The 26,636-nt window shown below is 41.0% G+C and overlaps 1 protein-coding gene across 7 annotated transcripts in view; it reads right to left on the bottom strand.

The window, feature by feature from the left end:
- EHMT1 (euchromatic histone lysine methyltransferase 1) overlaps positions 1 to 26,636 on the bottom strand; it is a 144,487-nt gene that overhangs the window by 116,838 nt on the left and 1,013 nt on the right. The gene's annotated exons all lie outside the window — the stretch shown is intronic.

Below are 26,636 nucleotides of genomic sequence, written 5' to 3' on the forward strand. Positions count from 1 at the left end.
TGATCCTAGTGTCCTGGGTTTGAGCCCCACATCGGGCTCCCTGCTCAGTGGGGAGAGTCTGCTTCTCCCTATCCCTCTGCCATTCTCCCTGTTCATTCTCTATCAAATCAATAAATAAAATCTTTTTAAAAATAAACAGGTAGTTCTCAATCAGGAGCAATTTGTGCCCCTACCCCCAACAGATATTTTTCATTGTCATAAAGGGGTTAGGAGGAGAGTGACTGACATCTAGTGGGGGGTTGGGGGGCTGCTAGATCCCCTACACTGCACAAGGCAGCCCTATAACAAAGAATGGCCAGGGCCACACTGTCCATATGATATGTGAGGCTGAGAAAACCTCTCGAGACCCCCTCCCTGGAACTCATGCCACCTCCTTATTTAATTTCCTCTCTACAATACTGACACTTCCACATCTGTACTTCCAGCTCAGACCTCCTTCCATCTAAACATCTCCACTTAGATGTATATTAACATTGGGATCCCCAAAAACCTGTTACTCCTCGGTGCACTCCGTCTCCCTCACCACCACTGAGAGCTGAAGCCGAAGGCCTCAAAATCTGATTTTCTTTCTTTCATGACACAAACCACACCCAATCCATAAGCAAATCCTTTTGGTTGCCCCTTCAAAATATTTCCGGAATCTAATCACTTTCTCAAGACATCGTCCTCAACTTCTCATTTCCCAATCTTGAGTGTTCCATCTTTACCACAGACCCGGATTCTGACCTTTCTCACTGTCTCACCAAGCCACATCTCCATCAGCTGACCACCCAGCAGCCTTTCATGTCATGTGCTCACATGCTGGCCCCTCAGCTGATTCCCAACATGCAACAAGAACAGCCCTGTTCAAAATGAAGTCAGAACCTTCTTTCTTACCCAGAGGGGCCAGGCCCTGACCTCTGGGTAAGAAAGCTTACACCACTGCAGTGAGGCTGGCCTCCCTGCTGACTCCCCCAGACAGCAATGCCACCTGCCTTCCCATATCCCTCCTCTCTTGCTCTTCCCTCATCTATATCCTCTGCTGGGGTGTAAGCTCCTGTCCATCTGGCTCACTGCTACATCCCTGGGCACAGTATTGGACAGGCACCCAAAAGCACATGCTGAGCAGAGAGAGGGGCAGAGCACACGTGCATAGCACCTGGACACCACAGGACCTGTCCACAACCCGCTACCCTCCTGGGTATGGTTCTAGCCCATACTCTGGGCCCAGCCTAGCTCCAAGGCAATCACAGCCAACAGTCTTTATCAGGAAGATAACAGTAAAAGGAAATTTTATTTATTTTTTATTTTTTTAAAGATTTATTTATTTATTCATGATAGACAGAGAGAGAGGGAGAGAGAGAGAGAGACAGGCACAGGGAGAAGAGAAGCAGGCTCCATGCCGGGAGCCTGACGCGGGACTTGATCCCGGAACTCCAGGATCGCGCCCTGGGCCAAGGCAGGCACTAAATGGCTGAGCCACCCAGGGATCCCCAGTAAAAGGAAATTTTAAAACAAAAATCACCTTAACTCAAAGTTTTCATTTCCTTCCAGTTTCTCCTCATATGTACACATTTTATATGAATGTGAGCCGCATCAATAACTATCTCTTAAACATTTCATCACACATCCCGTAGTCTTCACAACTGCAACATTAATAGTAGCACATTATTTCATCAAGCTGACACATCATAAAGTATTTCAGCATTTTCCTATCACTGTTCATCTATGACTTTTCAATTCCTTATTTTAAAAAACATTGTTCATGTCTTCAGAAATTATCTATGAATCTATTCATTCACTGGTCAATGGTATTCAGTGAGCACCTAATACATGCAAAGCACTCTCCTCTCTTCCGCTAAAGCCCCCAAGACAAGGTGCCTGGATTCATGGGTCACACAGTTCTGGTCTTTGTGACCAGCCCCCACAGGCTAGGCAGCCAGCCCAGCACTCTAAAAGAATCAACAGTAGGTAGGTTCTTTCCTGTAGCGTCCTCTGACTCTGAGAGTCCCTGACACCCACCTCTGCTCCCACCTCTCACTGCCTTGTATGAACTATCACCACCACCAAGCTCACACTCTGACCCATGTGCACACTGCCTACACCTTCCAACTACCAAGACATCTCCCCATGTCTGTCCATCTGGGAACATGCTTTGACCATGGGCAGGCCCAGCCTTTACACAAGGCTTCAGGTCTGTGCTGCCTCCTTGTCCACACTCTCCAATCTGGCCCATACCATTAGGACCCAATTATGTCTGTTCATCTACTACACAATTTGTATGTCAACAAATATTTGCTCATGTTTCTTGGCATTAGGTGCATACATATGACTCCACTCAGGGACCTATATTATTTTTATTTTAAATTTTTTATTTTAATTTTAGTTAACATACAGCATAATAGTAAATTCTGGTGTACAATACAGTGGCTCAATACTTCCATATCACCTGTTGCTCATCACAAGTGCATTCCTTAATCCCCAAGTCATTTCTTGGTTACCTCTTTTTCCCTTTTGCCTGTTCGTTTTGTTTTTTAAATTTCACATGAGTGAAACCATATGGTATTTGTCTTTCTCTGACTTATTTCACTTAACATTAATACTATCTAGCTCCATCCATGTCATTGCAAATGGCAAGATTTTAATCTTTTCTTATAGATAATATTCCTTTGTATATATATTCCACATCTTCTTTATCCATTCGTCAATTGACGGACACTTGGACTGTTTCCATAGTTTGGCTGTTGTAGATAATGCTGCTATAAACCATCAGGGTAAATGTATCCCTCTGAATTAGTATTCTTCAGGTAAATACCTAGTAGTGCAATTGCTACATCATAGGGTAGTTCTATTTTTAACTTTCTGAGGAACCTCCATACTGTTTTCCAGAGTGACTGCATCAGTTTGCGTTCCCACCAACAGCATAAGTGGGTTCTTCCCCTTTGTCTGCATCCTTACCAACACCTGCTGTTCCCTTGTGTTACTGATTTTAGCCATTCTCACAGGTGTAAGGTGATATCTCATTGTAGTTTTGATTTATTTCCCTGATAAGTACCTTTTTAAAAAAGGACTTTAAGTAATCTCTACACCCAACATGGAACTTGAACTCACAACCCCAAGATCAAGAGATGAATGCTCTACTAACTAAGTCAGCCAGGTGCCCAAGCATCTTTTCATGTGTCTTTAACCATCTGGCTATCTTTTTTGGAAAAATGTCTATTCATGTCTTCTATTTTTAATTGGATTATTCATTTTTGGGATGTTTAGTTTTATAAATTCTTCATATACATATTTTGGATACTAATCAGGGATCTCTATATTCAAAAGAAAACTCAACACAATCCCTATCAGAATCTCAGATAACTTCTTTGTAGAAATTGACAGGCAACCCTAAAATTCACATGGAAACTTATGAGTCCCAGAATAGACAAAATAATCTTGGAAAAGAACAAAGTTGGAGAACTCACACATCCCCAATACAAAACTTACTACAAAGCTATAGTAATCAAAATAGTGTGATACTTGCATAAAAACAGACATGTCATCACTGGAATAGAATTGAGAATTCAGGAATAAACCCATATATCTACGGTCAACTGATTTTCAATTAAGACGCCAAGACCATTCAATAGTGAAAAAACAGTCTTTTCAACAAATGGTGCTAAAACAACTCAATACCCACATGGAAAAGAATGAATTTGAACCCCTGCCTGATACCACATACAAAAATTAATTTAAAATGGATCAAAGTGGGATGCAAAGTGGGTGGCTCAGAAGTTGAGTGTCTGCCTTTGGCTCAAGGCGTGATCTGGGGACCTGGGATTGAGTCCCGCATCAGGCTCCCTGAGAGCAGCCTGCTTCTCCCTCTGCCTATGCCTGCCTCTCTCTCTGTCTCATGAATAAATAAAATCTTAAAAAATAAAAAATAAAATAAATTAAATGGATCAAAGATCTGAATATAGGAGCTAAAACTATAAAATACTTAGAAAACAGAGGCAGGGCGCATGGGTGGCTCAGTCCATTAAGCATCCAATTGATTTCTGCTCAGGTCACAATCTCAGTGTCATAAGATCGAGCCCCTCATCGGGCTCTGCACTGAATGTGGAGCCTGCCTAAGAGTCTCTCTCTACCTCTCCTTCTGTCCCTCCTCACCCCCACTTGAGCTCTTTCTCTCTCTCTTAAAAAAAGGAGGAGGAGAAAGAGGAAGAAGAAAACATAGGCATAAATCTTTATGACCTAGAATTTGGCAATTTTTAAAAAGATTTTATTTGAGAAAGAGAGGAAAAGTGCACATGCATGGGGGAGTGGGTGGAGGGAGAGGTAGACTCTCAAGCAGGCTCTACAATCAGCACAAAGCCAAATAGGGGGCTCGATTCCACAACATTGAGGTCATGACATGAGCTGAAATCAAGAATCGGACACTTAACCAACTGAGCCATCAGGCACCCCTCGGCAATTTTTTTTATATAACCCCCCCAAAGCACATGCAACAAAAGAAAAATACACAAATTAGACATAATCAAAATTAAAAATGTTTGTGCTTCAAATAACACCATCAAAAAAGTGAAAACACAACCCACAAAAAGAAAAATATTTGCAAGTCTGATAAGGAACCAGTACTTATAGTATATAATGACAACATACAATTTGATAACAAAAAGACGATCAAATTTAAAAACAGGAAAAGGATTTGAATAGAAATTTCTCCAGTGAACACGTACAGATGACCAGGAAGGACAAGAAAAGACATTCAACATCATTAGTCAATAAGGAAATGCAAATCAGCATCACAAGGAGATCTCAACTTTACAACCAAAAGGATAACTATAATCCAAAAGATGGACCATAGTAAGTGCAGATGCTGATAGAGAGAAATGGGAACCCTCATGGACTACTGATGGGGATATAAAATCGTGCAGGCACTGTAGGAAACATTGTGGCAGTTCCTCAAGTGGTTATCTCCAACCAAGATAATTGCAAATTCACCTGAAGCATGAGAAATAACAGGCGGTCTTGTACACTTTGTCCAGTGTATGAGTTTCCCAGAGCTGCTGTAACAAAGTACCACGAACAGCGTGGCTTAAAATAAAATAAATTTGTTTTTATCGTTTCACAGTCCTGGAGATCAGAAGTCCAACATCAAGGTGATAACAGGGCCATTCTCCCTCTGAAGCCTCCAAGGAAGAGTCCTTTCTTGCTTCTTCTAGTTTCTGGTGGCTACTGCAATCCTTGGTCTTCCTTGGTTCACAGATTTGTCACTCCAATCCTGCCTCCATGTGCACATTGCAAGCTTCTTTCTTGTGTCTGTCCATCCTCCTCTTAAGAGAACACCAGTCATTGGACGTAGGGCTCACTTAAATCAGAATGATTTCATCTTGAGATCCTTAATAAATTACATTGGTGAAGACCCTGCATCCAAATAAGGTCACATTCTGGGTTTCTGGATGAACGTGACTTTGGGAGGACACTATTCAATCAATTAATATCCATGTCCCTCTGTTATAATATTTTGCAAAACTATAGCATACTATCATAACCAGGATACTGAACTGACACAACACGCCAATCTTATTCATATATCCTCAGCTTTCCTCGTACTCACATATAAAGCATCTGTGTGCTGTTCGCCACAATTCCATCACATGTTCAGGCTCATCTATCTACCACCACAGTCAAGAGACTGAACAATTCCATAACCTTTTTAAAGGATCAGTCTGGGGGCACCTGGGTGGCTCAGTGGTTGAGCATCTGCCTTTGGCTCAGGTTGTGATCCCGGGGTCCTGGGATCGAGTCCCACATTGAGCTCCCCACCGGGAGCTTGCTTCTCCCTCTGCCTCTGTCTCTACCTCTCTGTCTCTCTCATGAATAAATAAAATCTTTTTAAAAATGTTTAAAGGGCTGGGATCCCTGGGTGGCGCAGCGGTTTGGCGCCTGCCTTTGGCCCAGGGCGCGATCCTGGAGACCCGGGATCGAATCCCACGTCGGGCTCCCGGTGCATGGAGCCTGCTTTTCCCTCTGCCTATGTCTCTGCCTCTCTCTCTCACTGTGTGCCTATCATAAAAATTAAAAATAATAATAAAAAATAAATAAATAAATAAATAAATAAATAAATAAATAAATAAATAAATAAAAATGTTTAAAGGGGGATCCCTGGGTGGCTCAGCAGTTTGGCACCTGCCTTTGGCCCAGGGCGCGATCCTGGAGTCCCAGGATCGAGTCCTGCGTCAGCTCCTGGCATGGAGCCTGCTTCTCCCTCTGCCTGTGTCTCTGCCTCTCTCTCTCTCTCTCTCTCTCTATCTCTCTCTCTCTCTCTCTCTCTCTGTCTACCATGAATAAATAAATAAAATCTTTAAAAAAAAGTTTAAAAAAATTTTTTAAAAAAATAAAGGATCAGTCTGGCTTTGGGATGAAGAATAGAGAGGGTAGGTACAGCATGGAAGCAGGAAAAATAGGAAGACCAGTTAAGGAGTACCTGCTCTAATCCAAGAAAGGCATAGTGGTGACCTGGATCCAAGTAGTGACACTGTGAGAGGGACAGTGGTGGCGGCACTGGGCTGTTGTGCTGTGGGTACAGCCAACAGGATTTTCTGATGGACTGAATAAAAGATGTATGGGAGAGAGAGCAGAACTAAGAACTATTCCTTGTTGGTATTTTTACAAGCAAAAACGTAAATTTTTACATTGACTTAGGAGAACTAACATTTTTATGATGTCCAAGAACAGGAAGTATCTTTCCATAGTTCAGGTTTTCTGTTTTGGGAAACAATGTTTTAACACTATTTCTTACATAAGTTTTGTACATAAGGAAATTCATTTCAGAGTATCTTTCGTGGTGGTGTTGTAAAGGGGGTTACTGTTTTGTACATTCAAAGGCTATTGATTTTTTATATGTCAATTTTATATCTAGTTCTTTTACTGAATGATTTCATTGTCTACATTTTAGCACTGACTCTCAGGATTTCCAGGTATAGTTATCTCACTTGCAAATAATTTTACTGCTTACTATTTATTTTCTAAATCTTTTGCCTCTAATAGTTCTTGTCTGATTACACTGCTTAATCCCATCAATAAAATGATGAAGATTAACAGGGATGATAAGCAGCCTAACTTTGTTGTTGACGTTGGCAGGAATGCCTCCAGGGCGTCCCCAATAAGTAAGATGGATGAGTGAATGATGGATGGACAGATAGGAAGGAGGGAGGAAGCACAGGATGAATGGGTAGGGGAAGGAGGGATGATGGAAGACAAAGCTTGAAATAGATCCTGTCCCAGCTGAACTCTGACACAACTGTAGCCCCTCTGACTGTGACTGTAGCCTTAAGAGACCCTAACCCACAAGTCCCAGTATGAGAGCCTAACCACAGAAACTGTGAGATAATAAATTTCTGCTGTTTTAAGCTGCTATATTTGAAGGAATCTGTTACATAGCAATAAATAACTATCATACTATCTTTACTAAGGTAAATTTTGGCTAATTTTATTTTCCTAGGCATCTCCACTTTATCTAGGTTTTCACATTCATTTGCCAAGAATGGTACAAAACAGTTTCTTACAATGTTGTTATCCTGCAAAACAAGAAGGCACTCGAAGATTAACGTCAAAAAGAAACAGAATCTTGCTTGAAAGGCTCCAACTGGCTAAATCTGGGATAATTTGAACATCAAAAGGAAAAAAAAAGTAAAAGAAGACTGTAATATATTTAATAAACATGGATTCATTCTATAGCAATACCAAAAAGTGAGGGGCACAAGGGAAAGAAAGTTATTCTTTAAAGAAAAGTGTCTGGTAGCAAATGGAAAGGGATGTCAGAATCCACCTACTGAATATAAAGCACCACATAGCGCAAAGGTCCAACAGACACCACCTCAACCAGTGAGCAAATTGTAGCATCAACAACACTGGGACACATGACTCCTCATGTAATGGAAAAGTCCACAACACTACCTACATAGTATTCTTGTCAAAATTGTTTGATCTGAATCTAATCATGAAGAAACAAAGCAGACATATTCAGATTGTAGGTCACTTTACAGAGCAAAGGACCTAGACTCCTCAAAACTGTACATGTCATGAAGGATTTAAGGGGAAATGGAGCTGCGCCTGTTCTAGACTAAAGAAAACAAAAGGGGATCCCTGGGTGGCGCAGCGGTTTGGCGCCTGCCTTTGGCCCAGGGCGCAATCCTGGAGATCCGGGATCGAATCCCACGTCAGGCTCCCGGTGCATGGAGCCTGCTTCTCCCTCTGCCTGTGTCTCTGCCTCTCTGTCTCTCACTGTGTGCCTATCATGAATAAATAAAAAAAATAAAAAAAAAAAAACAGATATTAAAAAAAAAAAAAAAGACAAGACGTCTAACCAGATGCTAAGCATTACCTGTGATTTTTTTTAGGTCTATAAAGGATACATGAGGAACAAGTGGGAAAATCTGAATATGAATGCAACACTGTATAGATTATTAATAATATTGTATCAGTATTAAATTTCCTGAATTTAACTATTATGCTGTGGTTATATGAGAATTTCCTTTTTTAGGAAATACATACTGAAAGCCTTGGAGTAAAGAAGTATATAATACATGCAACTTACTCTCTATGGTGCATTAATAATAGTAACACATCACACAGAAAGAAGAATGATAAAGTCATTGATGAATCTAGGTGAAAGGTAAATGAGCACTCATTGATTTGACATTTTGTAAAGGTTTGAAATTTTTCAAAATTAAAAGCTGGAAAAAAATCTTTAGAGCTACTACTCTGATTTAAATTTTAGCTTGTTCCTTTCCCAAGTTTACATTCAAAACTTTAAGTTACTTTCTTGCTGTTAGAAGAGCTAAAGTAAATAATGAAATAGTTCACTGTAAAAGATCAACAGAGATAGCAGGTCAGGTAACAAATGGTTAAAAGATATTAAACAAAACCAGAATAAGCCCTATTATAAAAACTACTACTGGGACGCCTGGGTGGCTCAGTCGGTGAAGCGTCTGCCTTCAGCTCAAGTCATGATCTCAGGGTCCTGGGACTGAGCCCTGCATCGGGGCTCCCTGTTCAGAGAGGGAGACTGCTTTTCCCTCTCCCTCTGTGCTCAAGCTTGCTTGCTCTCTCTTCTCTCTCTCAAATAAATAAATAAAATCTTAAAAAAAAAAAAAAAAAAAAAAAAACACTACTACAACAGGGGTACCTGGGTGGCACAGTCAGTTAAGCACCAATTCTTGGTTTTGGTTCACGTCGTGATCTCAGAGTCATGGGATCAAGCCCTTTGTCAGGCTCCACACTTAGTGCAGTCTGCCTGAGATTCTCTCTCTCCCTCTCCCTCTGCCCTTCCCCCTACCCCATGCACTCACTCACACTCTCTCTCTAAAATAAATCAATCTTTAAAAAAAATAATAAAAATTAAAAAAAAATAAAAACTACTACAACATAAGTATCAGCATGGAAACATCTCAATTAGAGTCACACTTCTGCAAACAGCCTTTAGGACAGCCTCTAACCAACAAGCAAAACCAGAGTTTAATAAAGACTCATAGTTGCCAGGTCCTAGAACAAAATCCCAGAGGATAGCTCCCAGGTCTTCACAAGCACCCAGTTTACACACAACTTTACTAGGAATGGTGCCTTGGTTCCCCAGCTTACAGTCCTTTCACAGGATGAGTGCCTTCCCCAAAAGGAGGCAAGGGAGGAGTGTGTCCACAGAGGCTGCTGGAGGCCTGCACAGAGCACCCCCCAAGCAGAAAAACAGAGACAACAGGGCTCTGTTCATCTAAAAATAGCCAGGCCACCACAGGGCCTGGAGCATGAGCCGGGGGAAGTGGCAGGTAAAAAATCGCAGGTATGATGCCACACAAAGCCTTGTCGGCCTGGGGAAAGAGCTCACAAACCACAGGAAGATGGCACGCACAGCAGAAACTCCACAGACACCTGGGTTCCTGAGCAGAGATCATGGAGGCCATGATGAAGCAGGAAGAGGAGACAGGCATGGACCTCAGCAACAGCCCCAGCAGCAGGGGTAAGATGTACTCTAACTGTAGAGCCAAAAGTAGTTTCTGAAGAACGGTTTCTGCAGACGAAGCCAGTCACTACAGGACGAGTGGTCACAAGAACAGGCTCAGAGGTCAAGTGAGAGCTCCAGCTGCACACTGGGGTAAACGGTGCCCACCAGCCCTCCCAGCACTCGATATGTCCCTGAACCTGGAGACCAGGCAAAAGTGAGGCTGGGGTCAACACAGCACTGGCTGAGCTCACTCAAGGTAAGGACACAGAACAGGGGAACCAGGATGAGGCCCCAGGACACTTGAGCATCTAGAGGTCAGGTTCCAGAGGAAAGTCCTGCAAACAAGACAGAAAACAAACCAACGTGGTAGGTAAGACCAGAAGAGTAAAGTGTCCTGGAATCCCAACGAAGAAACTAACCACTCCTTTTTTCTTGCACTACTATGTCAAATGCTGTCAAGAGGTCTAGTAAAATGAAGGATGAGAACCAACAGACCTGGCAACACCTAGGTTAATGCTCAAAGGGCAGGCTGGGTAGGTCCTGAGGATAGCAAGGTAGAAGTCTGAGTCACTAGGATTTAACTTACAGAAAAGTAAAGATGCACATGAACACAAATGCCTCATGCTGGTAAAGCCAGGGTGACAGGATGTGCAAACAGAAAAGCAGCTAAATGTCTAATGTTCCAACACCTCTACACTCAAGAGGTCTATGGCAATGCTGGACCTAACCCCAGAGACCTCCCACTATGCCAGACCTCATTACCACACTCACCCTGTAGGGTGGCAGATACAAAGACAAGAGAACTACAACGTGCATCCCACAGGACACGCACCCCACAGGGCTCTGGTTTCTGGCAGCTCAGATCCACCCATGCACACCGACACCTGGAGCTCCACAACTGGGCAGCCACCGACAAGGCTGACTAATCTCTCCTGAGCCTTCACTCCTCTTATCTACAAAATGGGGGCATTCCTTCAGCCTTCTACTAAGTCCTCTTACTCTTTAGCTTCTTTCTTGAAGAATTTATCTCTCATTCTCTCCCCTACATTACAGGATTTTAGTCCTAGATGATCCAAAATTAATGCAAACTCCAAATGTTCTTCATACTAAGACAGCACTGACCAACATAAACACAGGATGAGCCACAAGTATAATTTTAAATTTTCTAGCAGCCAAATTAAAAAAAGTAGATATGAGTAATTTTAATAAATTTTACTTAACCCAATAAATATCCAAAATATTATTTCAACATACAACCAGTATTAAATAATTAATACTAAAAAAATATGAAATATCTCAAGTCTCTATAATCCAGTGTGCACTTCACACAGTACATCTCAGTTTGGTGTGGACACATTTCAATGTTCAAAAACCACGAGTGGCTATGGCCAGCTTGTTGGAGATGGCAGCCACCTCTCCCTCCAATCTGTACATGTGCAAAAGCCAACCTTTCTCCAAGATTCCATTTGGAATCCTAAGCAAGACACCTGTGGTATCAGTCTGCAGCAGGCATGAACACACAGGAAGCTTCCTTTAACCAACCCAAGTGGTTCAGCATTTCCTCTTTGTTACTCCTATAACATTTTTCTCTTTTAATAGTAATTGCCAAACTGTAATTGTGCCTGTGATTCTCAAAACTGGAATACAAGAACCTCCGCAATGACAAGGTACCATGTTTATTTTCATGTGGTTCCAAGTTCAAAAGCTGACAAACAAAAGGCATTAAATGTCACAAAAGCAAAATAATGAAGAAACAAATGCATGAATAAATGGTTCCTATCTACATCTGGAAGCCAGTTAGTTCCAAAAGATTTACTCTAGGACACCACCAAAAGAAAAAAAATTCATCAGCCAATTTTGGTTTCTTCTCCTTTTTCATTAAGTTTTACAACATTTACAGAACACCTAAAATGTGCCAAATAATATTCAAGGTGTTGGAAACTAAGAAAAGCTAAAGCCCTACTTTCAAAGAATTTACAGCCCAGCCACTAAAACAATAAATAACATATAAAGGAACCAGTAATTAAAACACAAATCATGTGGGGCACCTGCCTGGCTCAGTCGGTAAAATATGCAACTCTTGATCTCAGCGTCACAAGTTCAAGTCCCACACTGGGTGGAGAGATTACTTAAAACACACAGACACACAAAGTATGTGTACTGACAAAGAACGAGGTGCTCTGAAAGCACAGGGAGTACAACTCCGTCAGAAGTCAGCAAACCAGAGCCTGCAGCCTGAAAGCCAAAGATAGTTTTGATTTTAAATCCTAAAAACCATCTGAAATTCAAATCCCAATATCCACACATACAGTGGCACACAGCCAGACTCACTTGTCCACATGCATGGTTTGTGGTCTGTTTTCATGCTACAAGCTCAGCAATGATAGGCAAACACACCTATGCCGAGTGCCACCTTTAGCCATACTGTGACTGGACCTTCTTGTCATTGTCGTAACCAGTGCATACCCATCATATCAAAAGAAGATGAAAAAAGAATAGTGGACTTTGAATCTTTTTAATGCTCTAAATCCACAGATTACATACAATGTTACTCCATGGCAAAGCACTGGGCTTATAGTGCAAAGACATGGTAACAACAGTAAAAGGCAACAGTAAACACTGGCATCACAGACAAAGCACACATCACAGACTTCACAATTCACAGGAAAGCAGTAATCAGAAAAGTCAGAAAATCTAAGAAGCTCAACTCCAAACAAGATAAACTCAAAGAAGGACACCTGGGTGGCTCAGTGGCTGAGCATCTGCCTTAGGCTCAGGGCGTGATCCCAGGATCCCGGGATCAAGTCCTGCATTGGGCTCCCCACAGGGAGCCTGCTTCTCCCTCTGCCTGTGTCTTGCCCTCTCCCTCTGTGTCTCTCATTAATAAATAAATAAATCTTAAAAAAAAAAAAAAGATAAACTCAAAGAGATACTCCCCTAGATACATCGTAATCAAACTGCTGAAAGCCAGAGAACTGTGAAAGCAACAAAAAAGAAGCAACTTAATCACATATAACAGAGACCCTCCATTAGTTTAGAAGCTGATCTCTCATCAGAAACCACAGAGGCCAGAAGGCAGGGGGATGACACACTCAATGTGTTGAAAGAATGTCAACCAAGAATTCTACAGATACCAAAATACCTTTATAAATGAAGAAATTAAAGCATTTAATATTAAGAAAAGAATTTGTTACTGGCAGACCTACCCTGTAAGAAGTGTTAAGGAAGTCTTCCAGGTAAATATAAAAGATAGTATAAATGCACTTTTAGTTGCAACTGTTGCTTTCTTCTGTATGATTTAAAGGACAACTGCATAAAACAACAATTGTAACTGTAAATCTGTCTGGATAGGCACAGGGCACACAACACACAAAGATGTACTTTATTTGATTTTAACAGCACATGAAGGACAAAGGAAATGGAGCTATACAGGAGCAAATCTTTTATATAGTATTTTAACAAAACTGGTATTCATGGGCAGCCCGGGTGGCTCAGCGGTTTAGCGCCGACTTCAGCCCGGGGTGTGATCCTGGAGACCCAGGATCAAGTCCCGCGTCAGGCTCCCTGCATGGAGCCTGCTTCTCCCTCTGCCTCTCTCTCTTTCTCTCCTCTCTGTGTATTCTCATGAAGAAATAAATAAAATTACAATAAAAATTACAAATTACAATATTAAATTTTTTCCCCAAGGAAACAAATGAAAGTATAGTTAAACAATGAGGGAAGTAAAATGGCACACTAGAAAATCTCTTTTCAACACAAAAGAAAGTAAAGGAGGAAGAGAGGAACAAAAGACATAAGATATACAGACAACAAACACCAAACTACAGAGCAAATCCTATCTTCTCAGTAATTATATTAGATGTAAATGGCTTAGATATTCCAATTAAAAGGCAGAGACTGTATGAAAAAAAATACAATCCAACTGTATGCGGTCTACGAGACATAGACTTTAGATTGAAAGATATGAAGAGACTAAAAGTAAAAGCCAGAAAAAGAGCTACAAAGAGAAACCACAAACCACAAGCAGAAGGGCTACATGGCTATTGGACAAAATAGACTTTAAAACAAGAACTATATTGCTACAGACAAAGAGGAACACTTCATAATGATAAAAGGGCCAAAACAACAGGTAGATATAACAACTATAAATACACACACAACTAACAATAGAGCCTCAAACCACACAAAGCAAACACTGACAGAACTGAAAGAAAAGAGAACACAATACCAAGAGACTCCAAAACCCTACCAGTAGTAACAGAGTCACTAAAAGACAAGGAAGAATGAGGAAGATTCCACAGCACAGACTAGCTCCATCTAACACACAGGGAACAACCTAAGGGCTGCACTGTACACACTATGTTCGGGCACTCATCACACCCTCTTCAAGACAGAACATAATCTGAGCCATTTTTTTTAAATTAACTAATTGAAACAAATCAAAGTATATCTTCTGACTATAATGGAATTATATTACAAATCAACAAAATAGGGATATCTATGAAATACCTAAATATCTGGAAATTAAACAACATACTTCTAACTAATCCATGGGTCAGGGTGCCTGGCTGGCTCAGTTGGTAGAGCATGTAATACTTAATCTCAGGATTGTGAATTCAAGTTCCATGCCCAATAAATCAATAAGTAATAAATAAATCAATAAATAGTCAATCAATTAACCAATCCAGGAGTCAAAGATATCACAAGAGAAAAAAAATATTTTGAACTGAAAAAAATGAAAACACAACATATCAAAATTTATAGGGGGCCACTTGTATTAGTTTTCTAGGGCTGCTGTAACAGTATCATAACGGGGTCAATTAAAACAGCAGAAATTCATTGTCTCACAATTCTGGAAGCGAGAAGTCCAAAATCAACATGCCAATTGGGCCATGCTTTCTCTTATGGTTCTAGGAGTGGTCTTTCTTCCCTCTCCAGCTTCTGGTATTTGCCAGCAAGCCTTGGTATTCTGCGGCTTATAAGTGTCACTCCAGGATATGGTTGTCCTTTCCATGTATGTCTTCACATTGTCCCCTCCATGTATGCCTGTCCTCACAAAGCTCTCTCCTCTCTTATGCCAGTACCAATCTCATTGTACTAGGAGCCATCCTATTCTGGACCTCATCTGATTGTCTACAATGACCCCATTTCCAAATAAGGTCACATCCTGAGATATAGGGTGGGGGGAACTTCAACCTACCTTTTTGGGGGTCACAAATCAACCATAACACAGCTAAAAAGTGCTTCAAGGGAAATGTATACCTCAAACTCCTATATCAGAAAAGAACTCAAACCAAGATCCTAAGCTTCTACCTTAAGAAACTAGAAAAAAAGGCAAATTAAACCCAAAGCAAGCAGAAGAAAGTAAATAAAGAGTGGAAATAAATGAAAAGAATTTTAAAAAATAAAGAATATCAACAAAATCAAAAGTTACTTCTTTGAAACTTCAACATAATTCACAAACCTTTGGCTAAATTGACCAAGAAAAACAGAAGACCCAAATTACTAATATCAAGAATGAAAGAGAGAATATTACTACTAGCCTTCTAAAAAAGAGAAAGAATTTTTTAAATATTTTATTCATTTATTCATGAAAGACATAGAGAGATGAGAGACCTAGGCAGAGGGAGAAGCAGGCTCCCTGTGGGGAGCCTGATGGCTGACTTGATCCCAGGACCCTGGGTCTGCAACTTGAGAACTTGAGCCAAAGGCAGATGCTCAACAACTGAGCCACCCAGGCACCCCGAGAGAGAATTATTTAATATATTATTTTTTTAATTTTATTTATTTATTCATGGGGGGGGGCAGAGACACAGGCAGAGGGTGAAGCAGGCTCCATGCAGGGAGCCCGATGCAGGACTCAATCCCAGGTCTCCAGGATCACCCCCTGGACTGAAGGTGGCGCTAAACCGCTAAACCACCAGGGCTGCCCTCAAAAGAGAATTATAAGGGAATACTACAAAAAACTGTATGCCGACAGAGTAGAGGAAATGAACAAATTCCTAGAAAGACATAAAATACCAAAAATGACTTAAGAACAGAAACCCTGAATACCTAAAACAAGTGAGGAAATTAATCGTGAAAGAACTTCCAACAAAGAAAAGCCCTAAACCAGGATGCCTGGGTGGATCAGTGGTTAAGCGTCTCCCTTCGGCTCAGGGTGTGATCCTGGAGTCCAGGAATTGAGTCCCACATTGGGCTCTCTGCATGGAGCCTGCTTCTCCCTCTGCCTATGTCTCTGCCTCTCTCACGAATAAATAAATAAAATCTTTAAAAAGAAAAAAAGAAAAGAAAAGCCCAGAACCAAATTGCTTCAGGGGTGAATTCTACCAATTTTTTTTTAAAGATTTTATTTATTTATTCATGAGAAACACAGAGAGAGAGAGGCAGAAATACGGGCAGAGGGAGAAGTAGGCTCCATGCAGGGAGCCTGATGTGGGACTCAATCCCGGGACTCCAGGATCACATCCTGGGCCAAAGGCAGGCTCTAAACCGCTGAGCCACCCAGGAATCCCCTCTACCAAACATTTAAAGAACAAATAACACCAATCCTTCACAAACACTTCCAAAAAAATAGAATATACTTCCCAACGCACGAAGCCAGTATCACCCTCTCACCAAACACTCAGACACCAACAAAAAAGAAAAAAAGAAAACCACAGACCAATGTAATATCCTTTATGCAAAAGTCCTCAACAAAATACTACCAAACCAAATGCAACAAGATATACGAAAGGTTAGATACTGTGACAAAGTGGATTTACTGCAGAAACAGTTCAACATACAAAAAGCACTGCAATACGCAATATTAATGGAATAAAGGACAAAGCCATATGATCATCTCAACAAATGCAGAAGCACTTAAAACTCAATACCCCCTTCTAATTTAAAAAAATAAAAAAAAAAAACACTCAAACTGTGAATAGATGAAAACTTCCTCAACCTGATAGAAGGCATCTACAAAACTCCAAGGCTAACGCCATAGTTCATGGTGAAAGACTGAAAGCTTCTCCCTAAAAACAGGAATGAGACAGGGGTGGCTGCTGTCACCACTTCTATCCAACATGTTACTAAAGGTTCTAGTTAGAGGGATTAGGCAAGGAAAAGAAATATAAGGTACCCAGATTTGAAAGGACAAAGTAAAGCTCTTCTACCTCTATTCCCAGATGACATGATCTGTACAGTGGACATGTATGACACATCTGTACAGATGACATGATTTGTACAGTTGAAAAAAAACAAGGCGGAAGGTCATGGTGCCAACCCCTGCACAGCTAAAGACCCACATAGAACTTTGGAGTCCTTTAAAACTTAACCAAGAGCGGACTGTTGACCAGAAGCCTTATGGATAACATATACAGTAAATTAACATATATTTTGTATATCATATACTGTATCCTTACAGTAAAATACGCTAGAGAAAAAAACGTTAAGAAAATCATAAGGAGGACAGCACGGGTGGCTCAGTGATTTAGCACCTGCCTTAGGCCCAGGGTGTGATCCTGGAGACCTGGGATCAAGTCCCACGTCGGGCTTCCTGCGTGGGGCCTGCTTCTCCCTCTGCCTGTGTCTCTGCCTCTCTCTGTGTGTGTCTCTCATGAATGAATAAATAAAATCCTTAAAAAAAAATCATAAGGAATATACTTTAGAGTACTATGCTCTATTTATTAAAAAAAAAAACCTGCATGTAAGTGGACATGCACAGTTCAAACCCAAGTTGTTCAAGAGTCAACTGTACATATAACATATATTCTATGTACATAACATTTGTTAATAAAGTTCTCCCAGAAACTGTATTTATGTTATGCCTAAATGTCTTAAGATTACTGAAACTGTTTAAGGTATGAGAACAGATACTACAGAACCATAAGGGTAGATTCTAACAGACCACTTCTGTAAGGGAAGGAAAACAGACGGGTAGACAAGTCAGAGGTGGGGGAACACCTGACCTTTCACCAGCCAGTAATACAGCGGGCGTTTTGTTTTAGCCTCTAGCATTCATTCATGGAGCTCACAAAGCACAGGCGAAGGGCAAGGATACGCAAGCAACGAAGACTCTCTAAGCCTACATGCCAGCCTTGGAATCTGATGGGGAGGAGAAGACTGTACTTCAAGGACAGAAATCAGTTTACAACCAGCCTAGCAAACAATTTTAAAACTACACAAAACAGAAAGCCCTCTAGGCCTTTCTCAGGGAGCACTCTTTAGGCCACTGGGTGTCAGATGCTTTCCATTAACAAAGATTCAGTCCTTCCACTGAAACTAATGTAATATTGTGTGTCAAGTATACTCCAATTAAAAAAAAAATCTCTCTCCTTTCCCATGAGTTGTACTTCATGGTAGCCAAGCAATTTTTCTTTGTAGAAATACTCCAAATAATAAATGAAGAAAGTCTGCCATTTCGCAGTTAATGACTCTGAGCAATAAATATCAATGATTGTTAACAGCACAAAACAAGACGACCAGATTTATTATGCCCGATTAAAACAAAACAAAACAAAACAAAACTCAGTACTAGTTACAAAGCATTCTTGCTAAAAAAGAAAAGAAAAGCTTTTATTTTTTTATTTTTATTTTATTTTTTTAAGAAAAGCTTTTAAAAGACAAACCTACGTCTGATGCAGTCTCTAGCCCTGGGCTGTCCAACTGAAAAATAATGTGAGCCACAAGCATGAGCCGGGTTTGTGATTTTCAGTTTCCTAGTAATCCCATTTTTAAAAAGGAATTAGAAACACAAATTACTTTTAGTAATATTTAACCCAATATACCCGAAATACTGTATTTCAACATGCAATTAGTATTTTTTGAAGTATTAATGTGATACTTTACTAAGTCTTCAAAATCCTGTGTATATTTTGCACTTAAAGCACATCTCAATTCACACTAATCACGTTTCCACCACTCAAGAGTGGCATGACAGCTATCAATATGAAAAACAACAGCTCCAGATCTTAAATATCAATGACAGTAAATACAGAGAACAGAGGAACATGTAAACATCATAGCAATGCAATCAGCAAAATCAAGATTATGGAAAGCTTTGGGACAAATGAACCATTATCTTCAAAACAACTGCAAAAGAAAAATAAAGACATGTCAATCAATATATTGAGATTTAAGAGAAATCTATCAAGGGCAATGAATAGACCATATTTTGTTCTAATTTGAAATAAGAAATATCAACAGTAACTGCATATTTATTAACTGAAATATTTATATTACCTGAAATATATATTCACAGATGGAGTAGAGACTGTCCTTGAGGAGGTAACTGTTGATGCCCGAGACAGGTATGCAGAGGTTCATTCAACTACCATATACCTACTTCTTTTTTTTTTTTTAATTATTTTTTTTTAAAGATTTATTTATTCATGAGAGGCACAGAGAGAGAGAGAGGCGGAGACACAGACAGAGGGAGAAGCAGGCTCCATGCAGGGAACCCGATGTGGGACTGGATCCGGGTCTCCAGGATCACGCCCTGGGCCAAAGGCAGGCACTAAACCACTGAGCCACCCAGGGATCCCCCCATACATCTACTTCTAAATAGTTTGGAAAACTTCCATAATAAAGAATCTAAAGTATCGGGCAGCCCGGGTGGCTCAGTGGTTTAGCGCTGCCTTCAGTCCAGGGCCTGATCCTGGAGACTCGGGTTTGAGTCCCACATCAGGCTCCCTGCATGGAGCCTGCTTCTCCCTCTGCCTGTGTCTCTGCCTCTGTATGTGTGTGTCTCTCATGAATAAATAAATAAAATCTTAAAAAAAGAATCTAAAGTACCTGCGTATGTACTTGCCTGTATAGGCTCAATAATAACACCAATGGCCTGCCAAGAGAACTGAGTGCTTGGGAACAAAGGAGATGCTTCACTTTATACTTTTATATTTCTTTGAATTTTGAACCATGTAACCTATCTTACCTACTCAAAAAACTGAATTTTCACACATACATACTTTGACTCAATCCACTGGCCTCTGCAACTCCACCATGTCACCAGGCCCAGGCCTACTCCCTACTGCTTCCTCTCCCGCCTTCCTTCAATCCACTCTCCACACAGCAGCCAGAGTCATCTTTTTAAAATAGCATTCTGTGCCTAAAATCCTTCACTGACTGTCTACAGTACTTAGGAAACCACCAACTGGTTACCAAGGCAACAAGACCCTATATGACCTGGCCCTGCCTCTTCAGCCTCACCTCGTGCCACTCACCCCTTCTGACCTAGTAATTCCACCCTGTACCAAAGGATACAGACTCACCCAATTCATGATTGAGGAAACTGGGACATCTCTACAAAACACACCATGTGGCTCTATTAAAAATGTTAAAGATACGGATGCACAGGAAATAATACACGAAAGAGGAAGATGCAGACAGCACATGCTCACTGATTCCAGCCACTTTTAAATATGAACATGCACATTCACAAGGATCAGAAAAACAGATGACAAATATTTGACATTTTTTGGTTTCAATTTTATAAATTTGTTAAAATGACTTTAAAAAAAAAGAAATGTACATACTGTACCTCAGCATTCCAACTCATCCCTCACCTCTTTGAAGACCTGGACTAACCCATCTTCTTCAAGGAACCTTTCCCAACACAGTTCTGGCTGCAGCGATGAATGCAGCAGCACAGGCCTTTCTTTTCTCGTTAACTTTTAACTGATTCCATCTCATTTCCTGCTTGGTAATATCTGCTCCACCACATTTTTACATTTTGTGAAATCAGGGAATGATCTCAAAAATGTGCATGTCCCCTTACACAGTACACAGACTAGCACTTCAGAAATAGAAGGTGCTCGGTAAATGCTTACAGACCCCTGGAAAGAGCATTTTAAATATACTCCGATCAGAACCTACAAACCTATTAACGGAACAAACCTATTAAAATTGGGATGCAAAAAGCAGTCAAAAACTTTTCTAGGGAACCCTGGGTGGCGCAGCGGTTTGGCGCCTGCCTTTGGCCCAGGGCACGATCCCGGAGACCCAGGATCGAATCCCACATCGGGCTCTCGGTGCATGGAGCCTGCTTCTCCCTCTGCCTGTGTCTCTGCCTCTCTCTCTCTCTCTGTGACTATCATAAATAAATAAAAATTCAAAAAAAATTTAAAAAAAAAAAAAAAACTTTTCTAAGTAAAATACCAACAGACAGTGATACAATTGGGAAAGTGACCTCTCATCTAGGAAGACACCATTTCGAAGGAAATGTCTCCTTCAGAGTAGTGTTTCAAAACTCAAAACCTGTGGAGAGATATTTTTTTTTTAAATAAGTGAAAATACTAGTTGTTAAGTAAAAGCAGAACAGTAAATGGGAGGACTTCAAAATCTAGAACAGATACACTCTGTACTACACCTACAGTAGGCCAGAGTAACCAGGCTCCAACTATTCCCTATGTGACTGGCTGAGTCAGCATCATCGTAACATGAAATCAAACCACGCACTTACTAGAAGATAAAGGCTTCTATCAAGCATGGTAAGACCAATGAAATGCTAAATATGAAGTTCCTAAAGAAAAGAACATGGCTCTCATTAGCTCAATTATTTTCAAAGACAAACTCAATAAAATGTGGTCCAACATAAAAAACCCGTTTTATGATAGGACAGGAAACAGAAGCAGGAAACAAGGACTCTGGTACCGATCACAAGTGAGATCTCTGAGCATTAGGGCTAAGAGACACTCACTGCTCTTGATCACCTTTTTTGTGACTCCAGAACCTTCCCCAATAATGAGCGCAGAAACACAAACCACAGAGATCCTGAGGGGCAGCCCTTTCCACGGGGAGGCTATGTCTTTAGTGTGGGTGAAAACTCACTTCTCAAGACCCTTCTGATGTCTGCACAACAGAACACTTTCTACCCTCCTTAGTAAAAATCAACCAAAGACAAGAACAGAAAAAAGAAACGTAAACTTCATCTAAGACACATTTTAGAGCCCTACATGAAACGTGAAGAGGAAGATGAAGGAGAGCCAAATCACTGCACAGAGCAGAGGAAAAGGAACCCAACCAAAGGGGTTCCTGCTCAGAAGCAGGCTGACTGAACCCACAGCACCACAGAGAGGTTCAGAAGATGAGGGGGATACTCTAGGCTAAAAAGGGGTGTAGGTGTAAAATTCCACCCAGGAGCATTGGACTCCTGGTCCCCAGACCCCTCCTACAGACTCAGACAAGCACTCCTCTCTGGGACCTGCAGAGACCAGGGGGTTAGCTCTGACGAAAGAAACTACACCAGGAGTGTCCCATACTGGGGACCATAGCAGAAAAGTCAGGAGTAAAGTCCACAACTACAGGCAGAGAAATTAGGTCAAGGCCATGGACTGAGCCACAGAAGACCCTCCTCCTCCTCCTGCCCTGTAACCTAGCTCCACAACGTCCAGCTCACCAACAAGGCAAGAGACTTGAAGGAGCCTTCTCTGAGGAAGCCAGACTAGAGGATAGTAACATTTGGAGGAAAGCCAACAGAAAAGTCCATCTTTGCCCTCTGCCCTCCACTAAAGAAACAAGTAAACAAGCCCCTAAACTCTCAGCTTTCCATTTTTAGCACTTTATTCTTTTTTTTAAATAAATTTATTTTTTATTGGTGTTCAATTTACCAACATACAGAATAACACCCAGTGCTCATCCCGTCAAGTGCCCCCCTCAGTGCCCGTCACCCATTCACTCCCACCCCCCGCCCTCCTCCCCTTCAGCACTTTATTCTTAACGGTGACTAAACAGCCAAGAATCACCAGAATGGAAGAAGCTTTCCAGAATGAAAGAAAGAAGTTAAAAAATACAGCAGCAAAGAGAAATGCAGGGGAAACAGAAAAAAAGGCAGAAAACCAATTATTTTATTATATTTTATTTTATTTTATTTTATTTTATTTTATTTAAGTAAGCCACAGGCCCAGCATGGAGCCCAACACGGGGCTTGAACTCACCACCCTTAGATCAAGACCTGCACTGAGGTCAAAAGTCAGATGCATAACGGACTAAGGCACCCAGGGATGCCATAGTTTTTTTAAGTTTTAATTGTATTTTAAGAAATTTAACTGAAATTAAGCAGATACTGTGTACGTTAAACAAGAACAGGAGCCATTAAAAAAAGGGAGAAAAATGTGAAAATACAAAAACAGAAGTTAAAAATTCAGTGAAAGAATAGTCAAAAATGCTCCCAAATAGTAGAACAAAAAGATTAAGACATGACCAGGATAAAAGCTTTTAAAAATTAGAATACCAAGGCAGCCCGGGTGGCGCAGCAGTTTAGTGCCGCCTTCGGCCCAGGCCAGGATCCTGGAGTCCTGGGATTGAGTACCATGTCAGGCTCCCTGCGTGGAGCCTGCTTTGTCTCCGCCTCTCTCTCTGTGTCTCTCATGAATAAATAAATGAAATTAAAAAAAAAAAAATAGAATACCAGGGCGCCTGGGTGGCTCAGTGGGTTAAGTGTCTGACTCTTGGTTTCAGCTCAGGTTGTGATCTCAGAGTCGGACTCTGAACTCAGCACAGAGTCGGCTTGAGAGTCTCTCTCTCCCTCTGCCTCTGCCCCCCCCCCCCGCTCTATTGCTCTCTCTCTCCCCCTCTCAAAATAAATTTTTAAGACAAAAATTATAATATTAAGTACACAAAGTACAACATTCAACTGAAATAGTAGAAAGCAAACTATCTCAAATATATTGTACAAAATTTCCTATAAACAAAATGGCATCAATCTCCAGATTTCAAGCTACTTAATATCCTGCATGATAAATGAAAAAACGCTACCATTAAGGCACATCATAACAATTAGGAAAATCAAGGATGCAATGATCCTAAAAAGTTGGCAGGGGAATAATGGTTACCAAGACTTAAAAAATGAAACTGGATTTCTCAATAGCAACAATGAAAACTAGAAGATATGAGAGCAGTAACTTAAAAATTACTTCCAACTGGAATGTCAAGCCCAAACATATTCTTTCAGTGTGGTGGGAGAATAAGTACATTTTCAGACACACAAGTCCCAAAAGTCTGCCTCCCAAAAAACTACTGGTAAGCTACCAGAGAATGTGTTCCACCACCACCAGTGAATAAACACACAGACAGGAGCCATTAGACTCAGGGAAAGAGAATGATGGGGAGACTCCCAGGACGTCAATGTGTACCAAGTCAAGAGAACAAGTGCATCCTGACCTGGCAGAGTGACTCAGGAGCACCAGAGAAGCAAATGTTGAGCTGACAGGACCAAGTAAAGGGAACTTAAACTGAGAAACATTTTACAGAATAGAAACTGCAAAAGCATTATTCTGAGGTTCAAAGGAAACCAGGCAAATGAAAAATGAGGCAATTATTAACTCCAGGAAGAAAAAAGGCTATACAGAAAAAGAAATACAAGGTGCCTGGCTGACTCAGTTGGTAGAGCCCTCGACTCTGATCTCAGTTTGTGATTTGAGCCCCACGTTGGGTGTAGAGAATACTAAAAAATAAAATCTTAAGGGACACCTGAGTGGCTCTCAGTTAGTTAAGCATCCAACTCTTGGTTTTCACTCAGGTCATGATCTCAGGGTCGTGGAATTAAGCCCTGAATCAGGTTCTATGCTCAGGACAGTCTGCTTAAGGTTCCCCCCCACTTGCCCTTCCCTCTGCTCGCACACTCTCTCTCTCGAAATCAAATTAAATCTTTAAAAAATATCAGAAAAAAAAATAAATAAATAAAAAATAAAAATAAAAAATAAATCTTTAAAAATAAATAACGATGTGTGTGTGTGTGTGTGTGTGTATATATATATATATATATATATATATATATATATATATAATTGTAGTTTACCACATGGCTCAGCACAGCACAATAATGACCTGAACAGACTGATGATTTTGGATGTGAATTTAACCAAGATTTTGAGTTTTCTAGAGAACAGAGAGTATGAGAGCACTGAAGTCATCATCTATCATTCGTGGAAGCCAACATTTAACCCCTAAAATTGGTGAATGAGGCATGGCAACACAAGCATATTATTTAGATACATGAAGTAAATGTTAAAGAGTGTCAAGTGGCTGCTGCTCTCTACAAAGTCAAGAGAGAAGGAGGGTGGCCTCTTTAAAATATCTTTTAGAACTATTTACTTTTTTAAAACTTTCTTCAGTATTTTTTTATTTATTTTTTTGTCTAAGTAGGCTCCACATCCAATGTGAAGCTTCAACTCACCACCCTGAGACTCAGTGTTGTAAGGACTAAGCCAGCCAGCCACTCCAGCACTACCTGATTTTTTAAACCATGTACATGTGCATGTATTTTTTTAACAAAAAAGTAAGTTTAAAGAAAGATACAAAGTAGCCACCCTGCTAGAAAAGCCTACAGTCTGCCTGGGAATGCTCTCCTGTGGAAAGGTGACATTTTGCTGGGTCAAAAACCTTATGTCAAGTGCATTACTCTGTGCTCTGGCGCTGGGTGATCCTGAATATACATTAAACCCCAGAACCCCCCACATACTAATCCACAAAATGGGAGCAGTGGATACATTCCACTCTCTTACTAGTTCTCTGTAGTGTGAAGAAGAGGTGACTGTCTTTCTAGGTCAAGGAAAAGAAGAAAGAATAAACATGCAATTAGCTAAGTATCAAGCATTCGGTTTTCTAGTTTAATCATTTGGCAATCAATGAACCCTGATCCAGTCACCGTTTCCCATATTTAGTAGCAAGAGAGGATCCTACGCCTACCCACTGTCCAGGAGGCCCTTTACTCTATCATGCACCTCCATCATAAACACTTAAGATCATGAATCTAAACCCAGAGCTTTTATTCATGTAAAATGACCACCACCCACACAGCACACGTTCAGTGAGCTAAACTACCTGCATCCATGGTCTCCGGCACAAGCTCTGAGCCTTGGGATGCACTGTGCCTGTTTCTTCATCTGCAAACGGGAACAGAACAATACCTACCCCACAAGATCACTGTCAGGCTGTAATGAGTAAACTCGCGCACAGCACTACAGCAGGACTGGACACAAGTAAGGGCTTAGGAAACAGCCTGGAATGCCTGGGTGGCTCAGCGGTTGAGTGTCTGCCTTCCGCCAGGGGTGTGATCCTGGAGTCCTGGGATAGAGTCCCACATAGGGCACCCTGCATGGAACCTGCTTCTCTCTGCCTATGTCTGCCTCTCTCTCTGTGTGTCTCATGAAGAAAGAAAAAAAAAAAAAGAAAGGAAAAAGCCTGTCATTATCATCAGCTCAGTTAAGCCCTCTATTCAAGACTGGAATGAGAGCCATCGGGGTCCACTGCTCATCAATTATTTATCAAGAACCTACTACGCGCCAGACACCCAACAAGTGCTAGTCCCGTCACTGGCTATGCCAAGTCATTCAAAAGTCTTCCAAGCCTGTTTTCCTCTTCTGCTAAGTAGGAAATAATAGTACCTGCTGCACAGAGCAGAGAGGGGCAGGGAGAGAACTTACCTAAAGTAAATCACAGGGCCCCGAGCCACAGCGAGTGCTCGATAATACCATTAATCACCACACATCATCTCTCCACAAACCTGGAAGTGACTTGCAGAGTTAACTAGTTCACCTGCTTGTTCCAGAGCCTATGGTAGGGATTCACTTAATACTCCTGCACCCTCCCCGTTTCCTTACTATCAACACTCCCAAAGGTAGATAAGAAATAAAAAGACCGCACGTTACTTGGATTAAAATACACAGCTGAGAGTGTGCACGGGGAGGCTGCA

The sequence above is a fragment of the Canis lupus genome, chromosome 9, assembly GCF_003254725.2.
Source record: "Canis lupus dingo isolate Sandy chromosome 9, ASM325472v2, whole genome shotgun sequence".
NCBI classification, from domain to species: domain Eukaryota; kingdom Metazoa; phylum Chordata; class Mammalia; order Carnivora; family Canidae; genus Canis; species Canis lupus.